Source organism: Bison bison, unplaced genomic scaffold (genome assembly GCF_000754665.1).
Source record: "Bison bison bison isolate TAMUID 2011002044 unplaced genomic scaffold, Bison_UMD1.0 scf7180017864383, whole genome shotgun sequence".
Lineage (NCBI taxonomy): Eukaryota > Metazoa > Chordata > Mammalia > Artiodactyla > Bovidae > Bison > Bison bison.
In genome coordinates this window covers 2358157-2368938 of record NW_011494955.1, presented here as the reverse complement: position 1 = coordinate 2368938, position 10782 = coordinate 2358157, and the positions used below count along the sequence as shown (strand labels likewise).

Here is a 10782-nt window from a genome sequence, read left to right as displayed (position 1 = left end):
ACGGACGTGAGTCTGAGTGAACTCCGGGAGTTGGTGATGGACAGGGAGGCCTGGCGTGCTGCGATTCATGGGGTCGCAAAGAGTCAGACACGACTGAGCGACTGAACTGAATTGAACTGAAGCATCATAAGCTGTTTGTACATTTTAGAAACTCATCCCTTATTAGTCACATCATTTGCAAATATTTTCTCCCAGTCTGTGGGTTGTCTTTTTGTTTTGTTTATTGTTTTCTTTGCTGTGCAAAACCTTTTGAGTTTAAGTAGGTCCCATTTGTGTATTTTTGTTGTTATTTCTGTTGTTCCAGGAGATGGATCAAAAAATCTCTTGCTGTGATTTATGTCAGACAGTGTTCTGCCTGTGTTTTCCTCCAAGAGTTAATTGTGTCTGGTCTCACCTTTAGCTCTTTAATCCATTTTGAGCTTATTTTTGTGTATGGAGTTAAAGAATGATTTAATTTAATTTTTTTTTTACATGTGGCTGTCCAGTTTCCCCAGCACCATTGTTGAAGAGACTGTCTTTCTAACATTGTGTAGTCTTGCCTCCTTTGTCATAGATTAATTGGCCATAGGTGCATGGGCTTATTTCTGGGTTTTCTATCCTGTGGAACAGATCTTGAAGCAGACAGAGATCTGAAGTGGTCTGGGCTCAGGTGGGTGGTAGTTCTTATGCTCAGCTTTTTTTTCTTATACTCAGGGCAGGGTGGCCAGACTGCACACAATTCAGTGAGCTCTGTGAGGATGACCCAGGTTGGCGTCCCAAAATATGGACTTTTTTCTCCCTTCCTGTCCTGATCTCTCCTCCATGCTACTTTTCTCTGACATCTATATTGTCATGAAGGCAGGAATTTTACAGGACAAAATTAAATGATTTTTTCATATATTCCTTCTCTCACTTCCTTCAATCTCATTCATTCTTTTTTATTTTGCACACTAATTGAGAGTCAATTAAGTGATAGTATCTACTAGACACTGGGGATACAGAATCTGTTAGCCTGGGCTTTGCTGTCAAGACTTACACTTTATTTTAAAATTTTATTTATTTATTTAGGTGAATGTGTTTATTTTAAACTTCAACTTCAGTGTATATTAACTTTCTGAATATTAGTTCCTTGTTTAAAATGGATGTGATGAGCCAGAACTCAATAAGACCTTTTAAGTCCTGTGTTTCTGTGTGATTGCTAAATATCACAGCTCTGTCTTCCATTTCCCAAGACTTACACTTTAAATGTGAATAGTTCCTTCTGTTTTCTAGGATCATGTAAGAGACAGGACTGCTCAGACAGATCCACCATTCATTCCATCACTCACTCCATAATCAACAAATAGTTACTGAGGATTTGCTATTTGCTATGTTCTATTTTAGGTGTTGATAGTTAAGGACAAAGACAGGAGGAGATATACTGATTTTCATTTCTTTCCAAGTTACTCTGGACCTCTAGATTTTGTCAGGCAGTATTTGGTATGGGAACACAGGAGGAGCTGGGTCTCAGTACTAAGATGGGACTCTTCCAGAATGAAGTGGTAAATTTGCTAGTGGTCAGATTTCTACTTTGTGCATAGACAAAAGTAAAAGATTGAGGGAGAGGCAAAAGGGGACAGGTCAAAAGGGTAAGCAATGAAAAGGAAAAGCAATAGTTGTGGAAATGGCTGGTAGAGCTGTGAAGATATTCTTTATTTCCCCACCCACCTCTAGATTATTGGAGAGACAGTTGACATACATTACTGCGTAAATCTGTATAAGTGCAAGGTGTAGAGCAGGATGGTTAGATATACATATATAAATGAGTATTGCAACAGGTTCAGTCAATATTCTTCATCTCAAAACTCCTAATTGAGAAAATCCTGAAAGTTCCCTCTAATGGAGAAAATTTTCACACACTGAGGTATGGGAAAGTCATTTTGGCTCATACACGGTTCAACCTGAATTTTGTGTGAACCTGAACAGCTTGTAAACACGTACAGCATGTCTGCTTCAATCATTAAGGTAAAGGACGTCTGTTTTGAAGATAGGGATAAAGAAACTCCATTCTCATGACATCCATGTTAACATTCCCTGAAAGATTGTATTCCATTCCTAGACACTAGGGTCCTGCTGTTAAAAAGAGTCCAAGCTTGCTCTGCTCGCTGCACAATAGGCCAATGAATCTGAGAGACGAGGTGTTAAGGCAAGGAAAACAACTTCATTCAGAAAGCTGGCTGACCAAGAGGATGACTTGGTAGAATAATGTCTCAAAATAACCATATTGTTGGGGTCTGGATGCCAAGTTCTTTTATGGATCAGAGATGGGGGGAGATGAGGAAACAAATTGAAAAGGCCATTTAACCTTGTAAGTACCTCCTAGATTGGCAAGCCTCAGGCAGGGACGTGTATTAATTTCTCCCTTCCTGTCATCTAAGGTGGACAGGGTTTTGAATAAAGGCACTTGAGCTGAACAGTCAGGTTGAGGGGCAGGATTTTCTGAGGCTGGCCATTATGTGTGATTATAATAATAAAAGTGGCCAAGGAAACAGATACAGCATGGAAGAATCAAAACTGACTCTTCCCTGTTAACACTGCTGTGTCGCTGTCTATATACTTAACCTGTGTCTTTTGGAAACTGGATGGAATACACCCCGTCACATTTGATGTATGTTCTGTGTTCTGATAATGTAAATGACTGTGCAAAAAATAATGGTTCAATGGAGCAGTTTCTCAGAGTTATCTGAGAGGCTGTCTTCTGGGCTATAGTTCTCAATGTGACTCAAATATAACTCTTTTCTATATCTAAAAAAATCAATTATCTTATAAAAATAAGTATAAAGAAACAAAGAAGTAAAAAAAGGGAAAACTTTACTCCTAGTGATGTAAATCCCTAATATTTACTCTCTTAACAGATTTCCTATATATCATACAATGGTGTTAACTAGAGTCATATTGTCCATCACATCCCTAGTGCTTATGTTACACTGGAAATTTTATGATCACCTTATGATCACCTTCCTCCAAACCCCCTTCTTCCCACCCCTCTACCTCTGATGACCATTTGTTTTCTATGAGTTTGATTTTTCCCCATGTTCTGCAAATAAGGGAGATCATATTGCATTTGTCTGACATTTCACCCAGCATAATGTTTTCTTTTCTTTTTTAAATTAAATTAAATTTAATTTTTAAACTTTACAATATTGTATTGGTTTTGCCATATATCAAAATGAATCTGCCACAGGTATACATGTGTTCCCCCTCCTGAACCCTCCTCCCTCTTCCCTCCCCATACCCTCCCTTTGGGTCGTCCCAGTGCACCAGCCCCAAGCATCCAGTATCGTGCATCGAACATGGACTGGCGACTTGTTTCATATATGATATTATACATGTTTCAATGCATTCTCCTAAATCATCCCACCCTCTCCCTCTCCCACAGAGTCCAAAAGACTGTTCTATACATCAGTGTCTCTTTTGCTGTCTTGTATCCAGGGTTATTGTTACCATCTTTCTAAATTCCATATATATGCATTAGTATACTGTATTGGTGTCTTTCTTTCTGGCTTACTTCATTCTGTATAATAGGCTCCAGTTTCATTCACCTCATTAGAACTGATTCAAATGTATTCTTTTTAATGGCTGAGTAATACTCCATTGTGTATATGTACCACAGCTTTCTTATCCATTCATCTGCTGATGGACATCTAGGTTGCTTCCATGTCCTGGCTATTATAAACAGTGTTGTGATGAACATTGGGGTACACGTGTCTCCTTCAATTCTGGTTTCCTCAGTGTGTATGCCCAGCAGTGGGATTGCTGGATCATAAGGCAGTTCTATTTCCAGTTTTTTAAGAAATCTCCACACTGTTCTCCATAGTGGCTGTACTAGTTTGCATTCCCACCAACAGTGTAAGAGGGTTCCCTTTTCTCCACACCCTCTCCAGCATTTATTGCTTGTAGACTTTTGGATCGCAGCCATTCTGACTGGTGTGAAATGGTACCTCATAGTGGTTTTGATTTGCATTTCTCTGATAATGAGTGATGTTGAGCATCTTTTCATGTGTTTGTTAGCCATATGTATGTCTTCTTCGCAAAAATGTCTATTTAGTTCTTTGGCCCATTTTTTGATTGGGTCATTTATTTTTCTGGAATTGAGCTGTAGGAGTTGCTTGTGTATTTTTGAGATTAGTTGTTTGTCAGTTGCTTCATTTGCTATTATTTTCTCCCATTCTGAAGGCTGTCTTTTCACCTTGCTTATAGTTTCCTTTGTTGTGCAGAAGCTTTTAAGTTTAATTAGGTCCCATTTGTTTATTTTTGCTTTTATTTCCAATATTCTGGGAGGTGCCAAAAGCTGGTTCTTTGAAAGGATAAATAAAATTGACAAACCAGCATAATGTTTTCAATGTCAATCCATGTTATCATGAATGGTAGAATTACCTCATTTTTATGGGTGAATAATATTCCACTGCTTTATCCATGCCTTCTTTATCCATTCATCCATTAAGAAAACATAGGATCTTTCCATGTGTTGGCTATTGTAGATAATGCTACTATGAACATGGGTGGTTGTAGATATCTTTTTGAGTTAATGTTTTCATTTACTTTGGATATGCTCCCAGAAGTAGAATTGCTGGATCATATGTTGGTTCTATTTTTAGTTTCTCAAAGATCCTCCATATGTTTATTGAGAAGATTTTCTTGTGCAGTGACTGGGTCCCCTGTGGATGGGTGCCATTAGTTCTCTAGAGGTTTCCCCATCTTGCTTGACTTGGGGAGGGCACAGGGATCAGACTAACAAAGACTTCTGTTGTGGAGAAGAATTCATGCTGAGATAGCTTAGGAGTGAAGTCTTTCTGTCTCCTCTTCTTTCTCATGACTTTTCCTGCTATTTTCCTCCTATTATGAGGAGGCAGTAGAGCCTGGCTTAGAAGGTAAGCCTGGGCTTCCTGGCCAGCATCCTCCTTAGAGCTGCCTTCACCTCCTGGTTCTTCAGACTGTAGATAAGGGGGTCCAGTAGTGGGGTCACCACACTGTACTCTAAGGATAGGAACTTGCTCCAGGACTGAGCCAGAAGCTGGAGTCATGTACCTTGAAGGGAATTGCACAAAGGAATAAAATGAGGTCCAGACAAAGGCCACAATGCTGTTGGGCAGTCAGGGTCCATCCCATCCCAGATTCTGCAAGGATGGTCCTCTGGACTGTCAGCTATCAGTGGTAGAAGCATCTAGAAATGACTATTATCAGTGAGAAGTCAGTCATTTCTGCTTTCAAATGCCTCTAACATGAGTGATCATATGCAAGACATTAGAGAAACTGCCCTGGAGAAAAAGGAAGTTCCGCAGCATATTAAGTGCTACAGGTTAGAATAAAACTAAAAAAAAAAAAAAAAAATCATGCATTTCTATAGCACTTCACAGTTTTCAAAGTGTCTTTCCTTAGTAGTTATGATGATAATCTGAGGATTTTTGCCTCTTCTTTTTCCTATATATACAACTGCATGCTCTTATCTTGTGATGATTGTTCCTAACAAAACTATATGATAGTCTAATAAAGTTGTCATTTTTTTCCTAGCATTTATGGCTCTGGGAATCACCTCAGAATCACAGCCCATTATTTTTATAATGCTTAGTGGACCAAAATTTTGTCCTTTTTAGCACATTTGTCTTTGACTTGGGAAAGAAGCCAAGCTTTGTAAATAAAGTGAAAGATACAAATGTATCTAGCATGAGATACAAATCCAATATAGTAAGATTAAAATTGTGGGTGTATGTTGCTGCTGCTGCTGTTAAGTCGCTTCAGTCGTGTCTGACTCCGTGCGACCCCATAGACGGCAGCCCACCAGGCTCCCCCGTCCCTGGGATTCTCCAGGCAAGAATCCTGGAGTGGGTTGCCATTTCCTTCTCCAATGCATTAAAGTGAAAAGTGAAAGTGAAGTCACTCAGTCGTGTCCGACTCTTAGTGACCCCAGAGACTGTAGCCTACCAGGCTCCTCTGTCCATGGGATTTGCCAGGCAAGAGTACTGGTGTGGGGTGCCATTGTCTTCTCCTCATGGGTATACATTGTTAAGTGTCATTGTGAGTATTTTTGAAAGAAGCATTCAAATTTTATTTTTGCAATTGTGTCATTATCACTGGAATGATCTTCATGGGTTTTATGTACTTGGTTAAAAAAGATACTAATTTTACTGTCATTTTTATTTTTAAATTTATCCCTCCTAACATTTTTGCGAAGTGGTTGGAAGAAGTCTTATCATTCCCCTTATGGCAAACGAGGAAACTGAGAAAAAGAGAGCTGAAGAGTTTTGTCTTCAGGACAGGTGAGCTCTCTTGGACCTTATCATTTCCCATCCCTTACTTCGCACCGAGAAACAACCAGGTGAGGAAAGTTCAGGGCAATTTGTGCAAATACATCTCCAGTTCACTAGTAGAGAGCACAGGCTATTAGTTACTCTGTTTCCTGGGAGCAAGGACCCATCAACTAGAGCTGTTTGTGTCTGAGAGAAACATGGTAGAAAAGAGCTTGAGGTTCCAAGTCAGTGAGCCTTAGTTTATATTTTGTCTCCATTCCTAGCTTGTTCTGGCAGCTTTTGTAAGGTACCTGGTTACTCCTGAAACTCGGTGTTCTTTTGGAAAATGAGGTTAATAGTGTTTATATTGTGGTGTGATACATACTGAAATTGATCTTGATTGTGTAAAGCAGCTGTAGTATAGTAACTAGCTAATCAATAGTTACAGTACAAATAAGCTTTGGAAACATCATCTTCCAGTAGGAAAGAGAAATGGCATGTTTTAAGTATGATGTATTTAATTTTTTTGTCCAACACCGAATAAAAGTCTACTAAAGACTTTCATTTTCCCCTTTGATGACTCCCAAATAATGCTCAAAATTCTCCAAGCCAGGCTTCAGCAATATGTGAACCGTGAACTTCCAGATGTTCAAGCTAGTTTTAGAAAAGGCAGAGGAACCAGAGATCAAATTGCCAAACATCCGCTGGATCATTGAAAAAGCAAGAGAGTTCCAGAAAAACATCTATTTCTGCTTTATTGACTATGCCAAAGCCTTTGACTTTGTGGATCACAATAAACTGGGGAAAATTCTAAAAGAGATGGGAATACCAGACCACCTGACCTGCTTCTTGAGAAACCTATATGCAGGTCAGGAAGCGACAGTTAGAACTGGACATGGAACAACAGACTGGTTCCAAATAGGAAAAGGAGTACCTCAAGGCTGTATATTGTCACCCTGCTTATTTAACTTATGTGCAGAATACATCATGAGAAATGCTGGGCTGGAAGAAGCACAAGCTGGAATCAAGATTGCTGGGAGAAATATCAATAACCTCAGATATGCAGATGACATCACCCTTATGGTAGAAAGTGAAGAAGAACTAAAAAGCCTCTTGATGAAAGTGAAAGAGGAGAGTGAAAAAGCTGGCTTAAAGCTCAACATTCAGAAAATGATCATGGCATTCGATTCCATCACTTCATGGGAAATAGATGGGAAACAGTGGAAACAGTGTCAGACTTTATTTTTTTGGGCTCCAAAATCACTGCAGATGGTGACTGCAGCCATGAAATTAAAAGATGCTTACTCCTTGGAAGGAAAGTTATGACCAACCTAGATAGCATATTGAAAAGCAGAGACATTACTTTGCCAACAAAGGTCTGTCTAGTCAAGGCTATGGTTTTTCCAGTGGTCATATATGGATGTGAGAGTTGGACTGTAAAGAAAGCTGAGTGCCGAAGAATTGATGCTTTTGAACTGTGGTGTTGGAGAAGATTCTTGAGAGTCCCTTGGACTGCAAGGAGATCCAACCAGTCCATTCTAAAGGAGATCAGTCCTGGGTGTTCTTTGGAAGGAATGATGCTAAAGTTGAAACTCCAGTACTTTGGCCACCTCATGGGAAGAGTTGATTCATTGGAAAAGACTCTGATGCTGGGAGCTATTGGGGGCAGGAGGAAAAGGGGACAACAGAGGATGAGATGGCTGGATGGCATCACTGACTCAATGGATGTGGGTTTGGGTGAACTCTGGGAGTTGGTGATGGACAGGGAGGCCTGGCGTGCTGCGATTCATGGGTTCGCAAAGAGTTGGACACGACTGAGTGACTGAACTGAACTGAACTGAACTGAAATCATGGTTTAATGGAAACAAGAAAAACCTCAGTCTTTGTATAAGCTTATTTTTCAGAATTAGACAATTGAGACCTCAGAAAGAAAATGATTTTTTTTTTTTTAATAATTCACACATCTAGTCCACAGCCGAGGTGGAACTGGAGCCCAGGCCTTCTGAGTTCCAATAAAATTTTTTTCCTGCTACTTTGCAATGTTTTGATCTATAGACCAAGGTTACTTTAGAGTGGAAAATATTGTACATTATATTCAAAGGTTCAGCAATGATATACCTCAGTGTTCATGAACCATAAAGGATGGTGATCACAATAAAATGAGATGAGCAGATAGAGAAGATCTTGTTCCAACCTGTGGCAGAATTGATTCCCAAGGCTGTCTTGATGATACAGGTATAGGAAACCAACACTAGGACAAACCTGCTGAGGCCCAGGACCATTATGGTGGTCTGAACGGAGGCAACGCTCATGTAGAGGTCAGAACAGGCCAACAGGAGCACTGGAGGAAACCTACAGGCAAAACTGGGGACAAGGTTGGGGCCACAGAAGTGCTGCTGAGACAGGAGGATGGAGTTAAGCAGGCCAGTCCCCATTCCTATGACCCAGGGGGCTCCCACCAGGCCAGCACACACCTTCTTGTTCATGGTCACCACATATGACAGCGGGTGGCACACAGCCTGGTACTGGTCACAGGCCATGACTGAAAGGAGGCGGGTTTCAGTGCCCCCTGAAAATATGATCAAGGAGATCTGGGTGAAACATTCAAGGAAGGAGATAGTCTTCCACTTGGAAAGTAGATTATCTAGCAGCTTAGGCACAATGACTGAGGAACAGAAAGCATCTGGGAAGGAGAGGTGACTGAGGAAGAAGTACATGGGGGTGTGGAGGTGCGAGTCAGTCCTGATCACCAGCAGCATCAGCAGGTTCACTGTGAGGATCAGGAGGTAAATCACCAGGAATGTTACAAAGAGTACTACCTGAATGTGAGTGTTATTGGATAGTCCTTGGAGAGTAGAGAAAATGACTGTGGTTGTGTTCCCAACTTTCATGGAGCATTGGAGTTTCCCTTTAGAAGGACAAGAACAGAAATAATTCTCCAATGTGTTATGAGTCTCAGAGCATGGCTGGGGATGAGGTGTCAGCTTCAGGACTGACCCTGGACAGATCGTGTAGCAGAGGCAACCTTGCCATGTCAGATCTCATCAACCCTTCCCAGCTCAGGGCAATAATCTATTGGTTTATTGGCTAAGGTGGAGATGGTGGGGAGGAAGATATAGAGAATCAAACTTAGAAAGGAAGATTATTCAGACTGGAGAAGGAAAGGAAGGGATTTGTAAACAGCCTCCAGAGCACCGCGAAGTCCTGTTCTTGGTTCCAAAAAGAATGGAGTTCAAACCACAGAAAGGTTCCCTGACATAGTGAATAAGCCATAAAGATGTTGACCGACCATCCTGCTTGACGGTCCGTGATGCGTGTTTGAATGATTGCTGGAGGGATTGTGACAGCTGATGATGCCATAAGACCTTTCGGTGTCACTGTAAGTTCATGAATAATTTCCTTGGGTTTCTCATTAAGAAAAAAATTCTGGGAAAAACAAATGGTTCCTAAAATCCATTCCAGCTTAGAAATTCTAAGGTCTAGTGGCCGAGACTCAGCAATCCCAATGCAGGCAGCCTGGGTTTAACCCCTATTCAGGGAACTAGATCCCACATGCTGTAACTAAAGATCTGAAATGTCACAAAACAAAGGTTGAAGATCCTGCTTGCTGCAACTGAGACCCAGTGCAGCCAAATAAATAAACAATAATAAATATTTAAAAAAAATTTGGGAACAACATTCCTTGGGTTTCTCTGTTACTAAATGGAAACCCTCTCCCTTTCTGTGTCAACACAAGCAGAACTGGCACAGGAGTAGTCTGGTTTCATGGAAGCCAGGCAAGAGGAAGCCCTTAGACGGGAGGCAAGGGCTGTGCACATCAGTTACTCAAGGGCTTCTGTGAATTTATAATGTCCACTGTTTGCACTATAACATCAGAACTTAACATTAGAGCCCACGAAGACCATGTTTTTCTGTGAGTTGCTACTAGGGATTTGGATGAAGCCAAGTCAAATTTGGACCACCTTCTGTGCATAACAGAGATGGAAAAGGAAAAAAAAAAGCAAAGGAAAAGACTGTACAAAACACCTGATAAAATAAAAAGTTAGAGGGTTTCATGTAGAGCAAAGGAATATAGCATGGTCACCCCTCTCCCCTTAAAGGGTGACTCAGGAGGGTGATGAATGAGGATGCAGTTACTGTTTATGGCTTGTACACTCACAAGTTCCCAGAGTGGATAGTTTTAGAAGAAGATGGAATTGAATGAGAAGGGCAATTTTCTTCACTTGGTCTCTTTCAGCCAACAAGAGATACTTTCAGTAGAGGATACCTAAATGGTATCCTTTCTAACCAGCAAAAGACAGAGATATGATTAGGACTTGGTGGGCTTCCCTGAACTTTGTCATTCTTTCAGAAGATGCCACCTCATGAGAAGAGTTGACTCATTAGAAAAGACTCTGATGCTGGGAGCTATTGGGGGCAGTAGGAAAAGGGGACAACAGAGGATGAGATGGATGGAAGGCATCACCAACTCGATGGACATGGGTTTGGGTGAACTCTGGGAGTTGGTGATGGACAGGGAGGCCTGGCGTGCTGTGAT

The 10782-nt window shown here is 40.9% G+C and overlaps 1 pseudogene; it reads right to left on the bottom strand.

Moving 5' to 3' along the window:
* Window positions 1–4882: 4882 nt before the first annotated feature.
* On the bottom strand, window positions 4883–9202 carry LOC105001681 (annotated as a pseudogene).
* Window positions 9203–10782: the final 1580 nt, after the last annotated feature.